Source organism: Capra hircus, chromosome 3, assembly GCF_001704415.2.
Source record: "Capra hircus breed San Clemente chromosome 3, ASM170441v1, whole genome shotgun sequence".
In the NCBI taxonomy this organism is placed as follows: domain Eukaryota; kingdom Metazoa; phylum Chordata; class Mammalia; order Artiodactyla; family Bovidae; genus Capra; species Capra hircus.
In genome coordinates, this window is record NC_030810.1 from 88,435,386 (window position 1) to 88,450,447 (window position 15,062).

The following is a 15,062-nucleotide window of genomic DNA, read 5'->3' on the forward strand; positions in this document are numbered from 1 at the left end:
AAAATTCAACATCCATTTATGATAAAAAACTCTCCAGAAAGCAGGAATAGAAGGAACATACCTCAACATAATAAAAGCTATCTATGACAAACCCACAGCAAACATTATCCTCAATGGTGAAAAATTGAAAGCATTTCCGCCTAAAGTCAGGAACAAGACAAGGGTGTCCACTTTCACCGCTACTATTCAACACAGTTCTGGAAGTTTTGGCCACAGCAATTAGAGCAGAAAAAGAAATAAAAGGAATCCAAATTGGAAAAGAAGAAGTAAAACTCTCACTGTTTGCAGATGACATGATCCTCTACATGGAAAACCCTAAAGACTCCACCAGAAAATTACTAGAGCTAATCAATGAATATAGTAAAGTTGCAGGATATAAAATCAACACACAGAAATCCCTTGCATTCCTATACACAAATAATGAGAAAGTAGAAAAAGAAATTAAGGAAACAATTCCATTCACCATTGCAACGAAAAGAATAAAATACTTAGGAATATATCTACCTAAAGAAACTAAAGACCTATATATAGAAAACTATAAGGAGATCTTTTAAGGCTAAGTGTTCTCTGCCAAAGAGAAGCCATTGATGCTTTAAGGGCATGCCACCTGCCTCTGCAGACACTGAAGCCTGAGCTGCTGCAGCTGGTAGAGAATGAGGCCCTCTGTGCTCCAGGGAAACAAACATAAATTCTGCAAAAGTCTCATTTTGCAAAACTCTCCTCTTAAGTGACCAATCTTATCTTATTAACTCTCAGTTCAGTTCAGTCACTCAGTCGTGTCCGACTCTTTGCAACCCCATGGAATGCAGCTTGCTGGGCTTCCCTGTCCATCACCAACTTCCGGAGTTTGCTCAGACTCATGTCCATCGACTTGCTGATGCCATCCAACCATCTTATCCTCTGCCATCCCCTTCGCCTCTTGCCTTCAATCTTTTCCAGCATCAGGGTCTTTTCGAATGAGTCAGTTCTTCTCATCAGGTGGCCAAAGTATTGGAACTCCAGCTTCAGCATCAGTCCTTCCAATGAATATTCAGGACTGATTTCTTTTAAGATTGACTGGTTTGATCTCCTTGCTGTCCAAGAGACTCTCAAGGGTCTTTTCCAACATCACAGTTCAAAAGCATCAGTTCTTCAGTGCTGAGGTTTCTTTATGACCTAACTCTCATATCCATACATGACTGCTGGAAAAAACACAGCTTTAACTATAGCTTTGACAAGGCTCTTCTTCATAGCTAGGAAAGTACTAAATCCCTTCTTGATGACATCAACTCTTCATGACTACAGAAAACCTCTTGTAAGGTAAGCACTTGATTTCATGGAACTCCCTCTTCACCCAAATCTTATATATTGACCTTCCCCTACTACCCCTTTGGAGCAGTGTCTCAGAGCTATCTGAGGTGCAGTCTCCAGGGCTGCAGTCCTCATTTTGCTCCAAATAAAACTTAGCTCACAACTCTCAGGTTGTACATTCCTTTTAATTGACAGTTGCATGAGATGGTATGGATGAAGGGGAGTGGAGTAAGAGATTCCAGGTCCCAGGGGCAGGCTGTCTCTGCTTGGATCTGAGCTCTGCTTCTCAGTGTGACCTCGAGCATTTTACTTTTTACTTAAGTTCCCTTAAACCTCAGTTTCCCCAGTCTGTAAAAGGGATGGCAAGGCAATAATAGTGTCTGCCTCAAAGGGTTTTTTTTTGTTTGTTTCTTTGTTTGTTTGTTTTTTAGCATTAAGTGACTTAATCACCTGGCACATTGCATGTGCTGAGTAAATGTTAGCTGTTATTATTATTTTCAGGACTGGGTCAATTCTAGTTAGTTAATTTGTCAAGTTCCTGGCAGTCAATGACCAGAGGCCAAGTGAGTCTAAGGCCTGGGAGAGGTCAGAAGAAACTGGATAATAGCCCTGGGAGTACTTGTACTGAAGTCTGTAGGTTCCTTCCCTGTATTCTCTGTGAACCCAGATTGAGTCTGGATTAGAAGCTCCCAACAGTCTGATCAGCATCTTTCTGAAGACCTTGAGCACTCACCTGGTAGATCTCTAAGTGGGAGGTGTCACCCGGAGTGCAGCCAGTGATACCACCCACAACGGGGATTTTAGGCAGACGAAGGGGATGGCCTGGAGCTGGTGTCAGCTCCCAAGGTAAAACCACACTTTTGCTCCTCTCATTGCCTTCTGGGGCTTAGTGAGCCTGAGACACAGTCTGGACACCTGGGACATGACCTTGTGGTGGGCTTCCTGTAGGTGCATTCCCTTCTGTCTGGGTAGTTAGGCTGGGAGTGGAGTGGAGTGAAGGGAGGCAGGTCCTAAAACATTGAGATTCTCAGCCTTGATCTGCAGCCATTTTTACAGCTATGTTTTCTCTGATTTTTATGGCTCTCTGGGGCCTTGTCCCAGCCCTTGCTACTTCTCCTTCCTGAATAAAAGCCTAGCTAGAAGTGTGTGCCCCACCCTTCCATGAATTTCTTTCATCCTCTGTAAACCAAGCAACCTTCAATTAAACAGAAGCAAGTTTGGAAAGTGATACTTTCTCACTGCAGACTTGGTGAAACCTCACAAACTTCTAGCCATTTCCTGACATCTACTGCTACAAAGAACAGGAGGCTGGGCAGGACCATCTCCCATTGTCCAGTCAGGGACAAATCCTGGTCAAATGGCAGACTCACTTCACTTGTCCACACTCCTCCTCTAGAGTCCAGATGGTCCCTTTTGACCTGTGGGACCCACTCTGATCTGTAGTGACTTTGAACCCAAGGCCTGCCTTATGCTTGGGCCAGATAAGCCATTTTCCTAAATGTATCTTCAGTCAATAACCTTTAAGGTTGTTCCTACCAAGTCTCCACTGTGTCTCGGGGTTGATTGTCCAAGAAGGAAAACACAGATAAGATTCAGAGGGTAAATGGGAACCATATGACTCCTCATATCCCTTTATTTCTGGGCTGCCAGCTTGCTTGCTGAGGGGAGCCAGGTGTGCAGTGGCAAGGTCTGCAGTGCTATAAAAAGCTGTCAATTGCCCATTCAGCCTTGGAGCGTGCATGGAGCACTTTCCATTAAAATGGCAAATTACTGCTTCTTGTGGGTGAGTCTGTCCCAGGAGGCCCAGCTGAGCTTTCAGAGTACCGGCTTCCTCTCCTGTTTACTCTGTCTCCACCCTAGCCCTCTTCCAAGGCTTCCTTGTCCCCTTTCTCTCTGGAAGCTTCCTTGGGTTCATAACATAGTGGGGAAGGAAGGAAAAAAGAGGGAAAGAGGGAGGAGGGAAGGGCCCAGTGAACACCCAAGAGCTCCAGAGGGAAAAGAAAGTGGATCTCTGGTGCAGCAGGACAAGGCCATTTCCTCATGCAGGATGATGAAAAGACTTGGGCTAGCCATTCTGATCCCAATGTTCTGCCAACCACAGAGGGAGCTCAGTGCACGGACTGGACTAAGATTACTTAACAGGAACAATTAGCAGGAAAAAAAATGGGTGAGGCTGAGGTTTCTCTGAATGAACACTCTGGGGACAGGTGTGAGGGTTCTAAGGAAGAAGGCAGACAAGATCTTAAAGAACTCATGCAATTCCTCCAGTGCTAACTCACCCCCAGAGATGACGCCCAGACTGTGGGTAGGAGCCCAGTGAGATTGGCCACTAGGCCAGGCACAATGACTCATCCTGGATGTGACTAGGTATTAATAGCTTGGATGAAAATAAAGTTTAAGACCATCATTTTAGTTGAGAAGTAGAGCAAAGCTGGTTCTGGAAAAGCTGAATTCTAGTTCTCAGTGTGAAGAGATTGCTACCAGAAGTGACCTCTGCCTGCCCACCCCTTCTCCACCTTTATTGCCTCTTATGCCCTTCTCCTCCACTTTGGGTTATCTTTCGGGTCTGTTCATTCAACACATGTTCATAGAAAGTAGATCGTGGGCCAAACACTGGACTGGGTAGTGGAGTTTCAGCAGTGTAAACACAGTCCCTGCCCTCAGGGAGTTCATAGTCTAGTGGGCAGACCAATAAACTAGTGCCTTCAGTGTAATATATGCAGAGATAGGGATGTATGTGTGTGTGTGTGTGTCTGTGTGTGCGTGCACGTATGTGTGTGTGTGTGCGTATGTGTGTGTGTTAGTCTCTCAGTTATGTCTGGCTCTTTGGACCCCTGTGAACTGTAGCTCACCAGACTCCTCTGTCTATGGAATTCCCAAGGCAAGAATGCTAGAGTGGGTTACCATTCTCTTCTCCGGGGATCTTCCTGACCCAGGGCTCAAACCCTGGTCTCTTGCATTGCAGACAGATTATTTATTGTCTGAGCCACGAGGGAAGCCCCGTCACAGGGAGAAGAAAGCACAAATCCCAAAGAAGCCCAGAGGAAATACAGAGAGCAGTCCAAATGTTATCTCTCTGGGGAAGTCTTCCTTGACTTGTTTTCTATAATACTTTGCATATCCCAGTTTTATTGCTTGTGTTTATTGCATTGCACAGAGGTTTGATTGTGCTTATAGGGTTGATTTCCCACCAGGTTCTGAGTTCTTTGAAGGAGGGAGCTTGCCTAATTTTTCTTTCTGTTTTCAGTAGCCAATACTTGTGCTTCCCTGGTGGCTCAGTGCTAAAGAATCCGCCTGCCAATGCTGGAGACTCAGGAGATGCCAGCTTAATTCCTGGGTTGGCAAGAACCCCTGGAGAAGGAAATGGCAACTGACTCCAGTATTCTTGCCTGGGAAATTCCATGGACAGAGGAGCCTGGTGGGCTACAGTTCATGGGATCACGAAAGTGTCAGACATGACTTGGAGACTGAACAACAAACCAGTACTTAATATGAGTTTGTTGAATAAATAGCAGGTAAATAACAGCCCTAGTTCCTGAACTGCTCACTATCATCTGAGCTTTTGGGTAGCTCACCAAATGCCTGCCTTAGCCACTTTCCTTGAAAGCATCATGCAGGAGTCCATGTCAGGAAAGGACTTTCAGCAGGTCCCAACTCCCCTTTTCACTTTACTGCTCTGTGCTGTCCCAGGCCAGCCAGGGAAATAATGACCCTGCTACCCTCTGACCAAGATCTCTTGTCTTCTCTTTTGGGCTGGCCCTCCTGCTGCAGCTGGGTAAGTGCCCCATGGATGCAGAGTGTCAGGGGTCCCTGGGTACAAGGGACATTAGTCAGGGCAAGGACTATCTCTTATTTCCCTGCCATTCCAGGCACAGCCACCAAAATTGTCGGTTACTTCACTAACTGGAGCCAGTACTGCTCTGGGTTTGCCTGCTACATGCCCGAGAATGTGGACCCTTGCCTCTGCACACATATCATCTGTGCTTCTGCTGGCATGACCAACTGCCAGATTACAACCAGCGAGTGGAATGACGAGACCCTCTATGCCGGCATTAATGGACTAAAGCACTAGTGAGTTCTGTGCTTGGGCTCTGGGCTGAGTTGGAAGCCTTTCAGAAGTCCTTAAAGATACCAGTATCAGAATGCCTAGTCTTTGAGTCCTGTTTGCAATCACCCTCATGCCTCATTGGCAGAGTTGTTAATATCACTCTCCCCAGGGAGGCAGGTTACTGTCATTTGCCTAGATTATTTCCTTAGCAGACTCTCTGCGTCGTATTCTATAGTCCCACGAGGTACTACCTACAAGGGATTCATTGTGAATACAGTCCCCTGGAGTTTGCTGTATTGCAGTAAAGTCCTACACCACCCTATGAGCTAGCTACCAGTTTAACTTAAGATGGCTCTCATGCCAATTAAACACTTGGCATATTTATTGGGTGACTACCAATGAATTGGGTGAGCCAGGCCTTATGCTAAGTGCTTTTCATTTATTTTTTTTAATGTAACCCTCACAACAGATGCAAAGTTTCAACAGATATTTTAAATTGAGGACACTGTATCATAGAGAGGTTTTCCTTAGACCATACAATTAGTAAGTGGCAGAATCCAGGAATGCCCGACCAGTTAATCAGATAGGTTAATTGACACTTTGGTCCAGTTGGGAATCAGTGGGTAGGTTTTAAGATCAAGCTCAAAGGCCCTGGTGCCTGCTGGGAGTCACCATGGAATAGAGGAGTTAGGCTTGAATCCTGCTCTGCCAGCCTTGGTAGCTGGGTGATGTGAAACAAATTGCCTAACTTTTCTGAGTATTACTTAGAGGGCAATGTGAGACGAATAGTTCCTGCCTGATTGTAAGCGTGACAGAAGCAGTGCATGTGACGTGCCTGGCATTTGGTAAGCATGTAGTAAACTGTAGACACTTCTACTGCCCCTATTCCTTGCTCTTTCCTTTAAAAGACTCAGACTTTCAGCTTTCTGGTCTTGTATGTGCTGACAGCTCCAGACCACCTACCATCTGTGTTAAGGGACTGCTTTTAGATTCTTTCATCCTTCCTAGGATGGCCTGCCTTGTCTTCCCCTGAAGCTTCCTGTCAAAGCAGAATCCGTCAGCCCACACTCAGGGCCAGGAACAGGAACCTGTTCAATGAGTATTAATACTGCGTCCTGGAGGTACCTATAGTAAGAGAACGCCTGTGTGCTAAATCACTTTAGTTGTGTCCAACTCTTTGCCATCCTGTGGACTCTAACTCATCAGGCTCCTCTGTCCAGGCAAGAATTCTCCAGGCAAGAATGTGAGAGTGGGTAGCTATGCCTGCAGGGGATCTTCCCAATCCAGGGATCGAACCCACAACTCCTGTGTCTTCTGCATTGTAAGCGGATTCTTTACCGCTCAGCCACTGGGGAAGTCCCAGTAAGAGAGTACCTTGCTCTTACAGAGAGCTTTGCTCCTAGCACAAGAGCATAGACTGGTAATAGGGTAGACCTGGGGCTGCTCAGGTGTGGGATAAGAGGGTGGTCAGCAGATGACATCACTTTCCCTGGAGAATTTCATTTACACTGGAATCTTCCTATCTCCAGCAATACAGAACTGAAAACCCCGATATCTGTTGGAGGCTGGAACTTCGGGACTCAGGGGTAAGACTTTGTATTCAAGGCAGAATTACTCCCAGATTACTCAGTCTCATCCAGACTTCAAGTGCTCAAAGATTCTCTGACATGGGTCGTCTTTAGATTTCAGGTATCAGTTTAGATATCCCTTAACCTTCTCATTAGAGTTCTCTTTGAAGTCTTTCCTTCCTTGATCATAGCTCTTACCAGGTTGTATTTTAACTGACTGTGTACTTATCTATACCTTCCTCCAAAGAAGCTCCTCCAGGGCAGAAACTTTTATTCACCACTATACCCCATTGCTGCTGCTGCTGCTAAGTCACTTGAGTCGTGTCCGACTCTGTGCGACCCCATAGACGGCAGCCCACCAGGCTCCCCCGTCCCTGGGATTCTCCAGGCAAGAACACTGGAGTGGGTTGCCATTTCCTTCTCCAATGCATGAAAGTGAAAAGTGAAAGTGAAGTCACTCAGTCGCATCTGACTCTTAGTGACCCCATGGACTGCAGCCTACCAGGCTCCTCTGTCCATGGGATTTTCCAGGCGAGAGTACTGGAGTGGGGTGCCGTTGCCTTCTCTGATACCCCAGCACTACCAAATGTCAAATGAATGCTTGAGTAATTGAATATGCATCTGGACAAGTAAGAGGCTAAGTGACGAGACAGGATCCAAGAGCTGAGATCACTACTGCTTCTTCCTGTGCTCCGCGTGTCCCACCCCCTGACCCCAAGGGCTCCATGGGAGAACCCTGCACTTGAGCAAGTCCATGTCGAAGGCCCTCACTGCCACTAAGATCATAATGACTTGTTGACTTCAGATTCTCTGACATGGTGGCCACTGCTGAGACCCGCCAGACCTTCATCCAGTCAGCCATACAGCTTTTGAGGAAGAACAACTTTGATGGGCTGGATATTGACTGGGAGTATCCTGGCAACCGTGGCAGCCCAGCTGACACCAAGCAACTCTTCACTGTCCTGTTGAAGGTGACTTACCTTCTCTGTGTCCAAAGAATATTGTATCTCGGTGGGGGAGAAAACCTCTGCATGAGGAGTTCTGAATACAGCTGAAAGTGTGAATCTCAGCCTGCCTGGCTCAAAGCCTGATTTCTTTAGTGCAAGATCAGATCATGCTTTCAGGGAAAACTCATAGAGCCAAGTTATAGAGACTAGTGTAAGGCAACACAATGAAAGGTAATTTATTTACAGTAAGAAGCCTGCCAAAGAGTCGGAAACATTCATGTTCTAAGCACCGCTATTGGAAGTCAAATAGTCCTCAAATAGGTCCTTCCCTAAGGGGCAGTGTATAGGACAAGATGAGCTGGTTACAGACTGAGATGCTCAATCGCCCGTCGCTTTAGTAAGTGGAGGCAGATGCCTCCAGGGAATACTTCTGCCACCAGGAACAGACATAAAGTTGTTGGGCCAGGGTGTTTTCTCCCCTGGGCATCTTGTTTGAGCACCAATGATTGCTTTGATACTCTTACTTTCTCATCTTTCATACTGATTTTTCCAATTGCTATATTTAATTTCATGTACTTTGTAGAGGTAGGAGCCATTTTTTGTCCTGTAGAAGCTTTTTTGTTTTGTTTTTATGCCCTGGACATTATTTGTTCATTTTAGTTATTTATTTTTTAGTAGTTTTATTTATTTATTGGTTGTGCTGGGTCTTCCCAGCCAGTCCCAGGTTGCTGATTTCTGCAGCACGGGCTTTTCTCTAGTTGCAGTGATCAGGAGCGACTCTCTAGTTGCAGTGCACGGGCTTCTCACAGTGGTGGCTTCGCTTGTTGTTGAGCACAGGCTCTAGGGCTGGGGCTCCAGGAGTTGTGGTTCCTGCGCTCTAGGGCACAGGCTCAGTATTTGTTGCACATAGGCTTAGTTGCTTCACGGTGTGTGAGATCTTCCCAGACCAGGGATTGAACCTGTGTCTCCTGCACTGGCAGGCGGATTCTATACCTTTGAGCCACCAGGGAAGCCCTGTTTGTTTTAATATTTAAAAGGTCTCTGTTATATAGAAGGACTCTTAGAAGGTCACCAATTTTCTCTCAATACAAGTTTTTTTTTTTTTTTTTTTTTAAGGAAAACTCATTATTGTTCCCAAAGACCAACAACACTTTCTGAAGCAAAGAACTCTAAGCTGAATACTTTTCAGCTTCCCCTATGAGAATCATGACCTTGTAAGATGCTTATTGGTTCTTGCAGCTTCAGTCCAGTGTCCTCTGTCTCATAGGAAATGTATAAGGCTTTTGAGCATGAAGTCACCCAGAGCAACAAGCCCAGGTTGCTGATTTCTGCTGCTGTGTCAGCTGGCAAAGGTACCCTTGAGACTGCCTACCAGATCCCTGAAATGTCAAAGTAATTAACCCCCAGGCCTGTGGGCCCAAGTTCAGAGCTAGTTAATCCTGAGACCTCCCCCATAGATTGGCTAATGCTCAGATACCCTGGAGAGAGAGGGCTCTGTCCTAAAAGAATAAGATGATCTCAAAGCCTGAGAGAGACATGGGAAGCCTGTCAAAATTCTTAATGACAAAAGGAAAAGTTAGTTGAATTTCAAACTTCTATAAGACCTGAAGGTCTGAGTGCAATGAGTTATTGGTTATGGATTGTGTGCCTTCTATATTTCAACTTTTCAAATAAAGGTGAGACAGAATGGAGTAAAGAATACTAAAGCATAATCCTTCATGACATGATTACAAACCATATTCAGCTGGGACTAGGACCTTTCAGCGGAGAAGGCAATGGCACCCCACTCCAGTACTCTTGCCTGGAAAATCCCATGGACAGAAGGGCCTGGAAGGCTGCAGTCCATGGGGTTGCTGAGGGTCAGACCCGACTGAGCGACTTCACTTTCACTTTTCCTTTTCACACATTGGAGAAGGAAATGGCAACCCACTCCAGTTTTCTTGCCTGGAGAATCCCAGGGACGGGGGAGCCTGGTGGGCTGCCATCTATGGGGTCACACAGAGTCAGACACGACTGAAGTGACTTAGCAGCAGCAGCAGGACCTTTAGGGGAAGTGGGATGGAGAGTATTATTTTCCTTGGGTCATTTTACTTCTCTTGTATCCTACTCCCCACTACCCAATGTACATGGACCTCATCAGTGTAATGACCTATGACCTTAGGGGCTCCTGGGATGGTTTTACAGGAGAGGACAGCCCCTTGTTTTCAGGACCCAACGACAAGGGAGACAACAAATACTTTAGTATGGTAAGTGAGGATTTGGGCCAGCCAACTCTGATGGATATTTTCAACCAAGTCTTGAGATCTCTGGACAAGGAGTAAAAGGAAGGCTGAGGAAGCTTGATGGACAAGATGAAGATGATGAGCTTTCTTAACTCAGTTCATGTTGCCTACTTCCTTGTGCCTATGATTAATTGTACTCATTTATCTTTTATACCAAAGGAAGCAGAATTGTGGTTTGGGATAATCCTAAACAGTGGGGGGAAAAAATATCTATCATTTTCACTGATGTTAGGAACACATTTAATGATCTATCTTGCCCTTAATCTTCCTCACTTTTCATCCACTTTCTCCCTATTTTATAAGATTGATCTTCCTAACTTGTATGGCATAGGCAGCTATATAATAAACCTTCTTAATGATTAGTAGATGTATAAATTGATTAGATGTGATTTCAGTGCAGAATTCAACCAGAGACTTTAAAATTGGCTTGGGAAATTCTCCCAGGAGAAAACCTTATGCTTAAACAATTCTGAGATGCCATATTTTGCCAGTTGGGGAAATGAGTGGATGCATGACTGAACTCCAGTTACATCCCAAATGCCAAGTCTAGTATGAGAGGAAGAAGGATAATGGAACATTTCATTCCTAACTGACACTGAGCCCTGCTACCTACATAATGTACCTCTTAATGAGGGTGCCTATAACACCCAGTTCCAGAAGGGAGGGTACGACTTTCCTTTCTATGAGGCTAGGTTATGAAAGTCTTGACTGCAGGCTCTGTCTAAAGTGGCTGGGAAACTGGGTAGAAAATGTTGACTATTTCACAGGCCTATGGGCACAAGCTCAGCTGCTTCTTAGTAAACATCTTCCTTACCTTTCTTCTAGGATTATGCAATGAACTACTGGAAAAACCAAGATGCCCTGCTGAGAAACTGATGGTGGGCTTTGGGGCTTATGCCAGTACTTTCACTCTCACCAACCCTGCCAGCTGTGGCCTGGATGCTCCCACCTCTGGCCTGGGGGCTGCCAGAGCCTACACTCAGGAGGCAGGGAGTCTTGGCTACTTTGAGGTAATGTCCCAGAGGGCTGGGAGGACCAAGGAGATTGACTCACTGTCCTAAAGGGTCAAAAATACTTCCAAAAAAAGAGAGAATTTATTCTTTGATTTCTAATCAGGGTACCCCATGTTGCCTGCTCTGAGTGTATGTGGTGGGGAGGGAAGGGTAAACTATTAATAAAATATCTTAAATTTTAATCTTTTAGAGTAAATATGCACGATTAATACTAGTAAAATGGGGAAACAGTGGAAACAGTGTCAGACTTTATTTTTCTGGGCTCCAAAATCACTGCAGATGGTGATTGCCACCATGAAATTAAAAGACGCTTCCTCCTTGGAAGAAAAGTTATGACCAACCTAGATAGCATATTGAAAAGCAGAGACATTACTTTGCCGACTAAGGTCCGTCTAGTCAAGGCTATGGTTTTTCCAGTAGTCATGTATGGATGTGAGAGTTGGACTGTGAAGAAGGCTGAGCGCCGAAGAATTGATGCGTTTGAACTGTGGTGTTGGAGAAGACTCTTGAGAGTCCCTTGGACTGCAAGGAGATCCAACCAGTCCATTCTGAAGGAGATCAGCCCTGGGATTTCTTTGGAGGGAATGATGCTGAAGCTGAAACTCCAGTACTTTGGCCACCTCATGCGAAGAGCTGACCCAGTGGAAAAGACTCTGATGCTGGGAGGGATTGGGGGCAGGAGGAGAAGGGGACGACAGAGGATGAGATGGCTGGATGGCGTCACTGACTCGATGGACGTGAGTCTAAGTGAACTCCAGGAGTTGGTGATGGACAGGGAGGCCTGGTGTGCTGCAATTCATGGGGTCGCAAAGAGTCGGACACAACTGAGCGAATGAACTGAACTGAACTGAACTGAATACTAGTAATGGTTAACATTTACCAAGTCCAAATGGATAGCCAGCTCTGTTGTCAGTGATTTTTATATATTATCCTATATTTAACACTCACAATGGTGAGATGATTAAAATTTAATCATCTTATACAGAAGACAGGGAGGCACAGAGGGCTTAAGAAACCTGCTCAAGGTCACAGAACTACTAAGCGACCAGGATAAGATTCAAACTAAGGTTGTCCAGCTGCAGCATCTCAGACCCTAACCATTATGCATTAGCACCCCCTTGTTGGCTCTTTTGTGACAAACATGATTTCAAATAAAGGAACAAACAAGCTAGTTCCAAAGGGAAACTGGGGCACAAGGCACAAAGAATCTGCCTTGTTCCTTATGCACAGATGGGTATTGGCACACCCAGGAATGGCAGGAATTCAGGTCTCATCTTCCAAGCCAGTGCCCTTTCCACTGTGCCACCCACAGGAGGAAGAGCAAGGAGCCTGGGTGAAATGGGAGTCATGCGCTCTTATTTCCAGTAAAGAGGGGTGGGGTAGGAGTGTATTCCAGAAAAAAAAGAGAGGGAGGGGGAAGCATGAGCCAGGCAGAGCCAGGTCCATCTGAGCCGTGATTGCTCCGCTTGCCCCAGGTTTGCTTCCTCCTGAAAGGAGCCACTGAAGTGTGGAATGCCCCTCAGGAGGTGCCCTATGCCTACAAGGGAATCAGTAGATTGGATATGCCAACCCCAAAAGCTTCATGATCAAGGTAAGTCCCTCCAAACCCTACCTTCTGTACACCTGGGAGAGGCAGGGAACCTCCCCTCCAAGTACATTGGAATTAGTACAAGAAAATACTGAAGAGAGGAAAAGCAAAACCCAAGGTGGCCCCGAGGTCTCAAGGGAGCCAGTAACCCAGCTGCAGAGCCTGGCAGTTGGAACAGCCCCTCTGCCCCTCAGCAATTGCAGCAGGTTCCTCCCTTCCCTCAGCCCCTCCCCCTTCCCATGCCTGGCCCCTCTGCCCTTTCCTGGACTCTCCCCTTTGACCCCCTGGCCTCCTCAACTCTACGGCTCTGCTCCTGATCCAGCTCTCTGACACTCTTCCTGCCCCAGGACCGCGGTGTAGATCTTAGTTCCTCCCTTTCCTCTCCTCCTGCTTCCTGCTTCATGCAGGAAGAACCCAAAAACTGGAGATGAGAGATCCATGGGGCTATTAGGCATCTTCCCACTGGCCTTTACGTACTCACATCTAGCTGGCTACTGTTTATCAGCCCCAAAGCCCTTCACTCTATACCTCATAATCACCAGCTCTGTCTCTCTGCCTAGACACTTGCCACGTGAAGGGTCCTGTGTATCTTTTGCCGCTGCAACCCGCTCAAGCTCCAGCTCAGACAGGCCTTCTCAGAAGGTGGCTGGTGACACAGAGAGCAGGGGGAGACTCATTCTCCCTGACTTGGTAGTCCTAAAATCCCTCCCTGTCCACAGCTATGTCCACGAGTCCTTCAACGTGCCTGTGGGAAGCCATTTTCCATTCCCTCCTCTCCATGGCTGGATCATGGCCTTCCCCATCATTCTGCTGGAGTCACTCTCTGCGCTTGTGCAAAGGCCACCCTACAGACCCCCTGATTCTCTCCCACAGGCCAAGTGGCTGCTGAAGAACAGGTTGGGGTGGGGTGGGGGCATGGTCTGGGCATGGTCTGGATCATTGGCTTGGATAACTTACAAGCACTTTCTGTGGACAAGATAAATACCCTCTCATGCACGCCCTCAAGTCTGCACTTGGTGTCTCCACTCCCGGTGAGTAGTGATGCACCTCTCACCATCCACAAGATGACAAACCGGACATGGTTAAGGAGGAATAAAAGACTATCCAGTGCTCCCTCAGCCTGGCCTCAAAGGAAGCCTCCTTCAGATCTTCCACCTGTCCTAGCATGTCCATGGGCACTGGCATTTGTGACTTAGAAAGAAAGACTCAGATGGCTGCTATGCGGCAGCCCTGGGGTGGCTGCCTTCATGAAAGGTCCATCACTGTTCCCAAGAGTTCTCGTAGAGCTGTTCTGGGAGGCCCTGGAGAACATCCGGGAGCCTGGGTAAGGAGGGGACCACAAACACCTTGTTTCTGTTCTCATCTGTCCAGCTCCAGCCCTAGGAACTATGTGGAGTAAAGAAGACAAACCAAGGAAGGGATGCCAAAGTTAGATGATGAGGAAAGGGATGGGAAAAAGACAACTCTGAAGGGGTCCAACTGGCCCTTTTTCTGAAGTGAGGAGCAGAGTTACGATTGGTCTCAGGATACAGTTTTGCCCCTAACATAAGGTCCAGGGCACATGCAGAAAGCAGAAGGGAGGGACCAGGAAACCATGGGGACAGCCAGTGCTGACTGATGGACCATGTCACGTCTGCCGGTTCTTTCAAATTTCAAGTTATCCTCATACGTGCTCTTGGAGACCAGGCGTAATTAATCTACTTAAAAACTAGGGAGGTATTAGTCAAAGGGTTCATGTTTTAGTTATACAATATGGATAAATCCTGGAGATCAATTGTAGAACACAGCAACTATAGTTAACAAAGCTTTATTATATACTTTACAATTTGCTAAAAGGGAAGATTTTATGGTACGTGCTCTCATTGCAAAAGTTAATAATAAAGAGGGCGAGAGGAGACTTCTGGAGAGGATGAACATGTTTATCGCATTGATTGTGGTAACCATGATGTGTACTTATCTCCATCTCATCAAGTTGTATGCATTAGCAGTTTTTTATATGTCAGTCATTCCTAATAAAGTAGTTTAAAAAGAAAGATATTAATGTAGGTAGCATTGCACAGGCTCTGTACTCAAGACAGAACTGGTTTTGAATCTCAGTTCTCATCTTAGCTGACATGAATAAAATGATTTTTAAAGTTCCTCCACTCTGTAGGATTTTGGTGAGGAGGTATGGACTTCCCAGGTGGCGCTAGTGGTAAAGAACCTATCTGCCAATGTAGGAGATATAAGAGACTCACGTTAGATCCCTGGGTCAGGAAGATCCCCTGGAGGAGAGCATGGCAAGCCACTCCAGTATTCTTGCCTGGAGAATCTCCATGAACAGAGG

General features: G+C 46.2%; 1 long non-coding RNA gene across 1 annotated transcript; it reads left to right on the forward strand.

Annotated features, from left to right (window-relative positions):
• On the forward strand, positions 2,948 to 13,654 carry LOC108635584. Its single transcript, XR_001917852.1, has 4 exons — positions 2,948 to 3,073; positions 10,961 to 11,145; positions 12,624 to 12,739; positions 13,456 to 13,654. It is a non-coding gene; the product is annotated as an uncharacterized LOC108635584 (long non-coding RNA).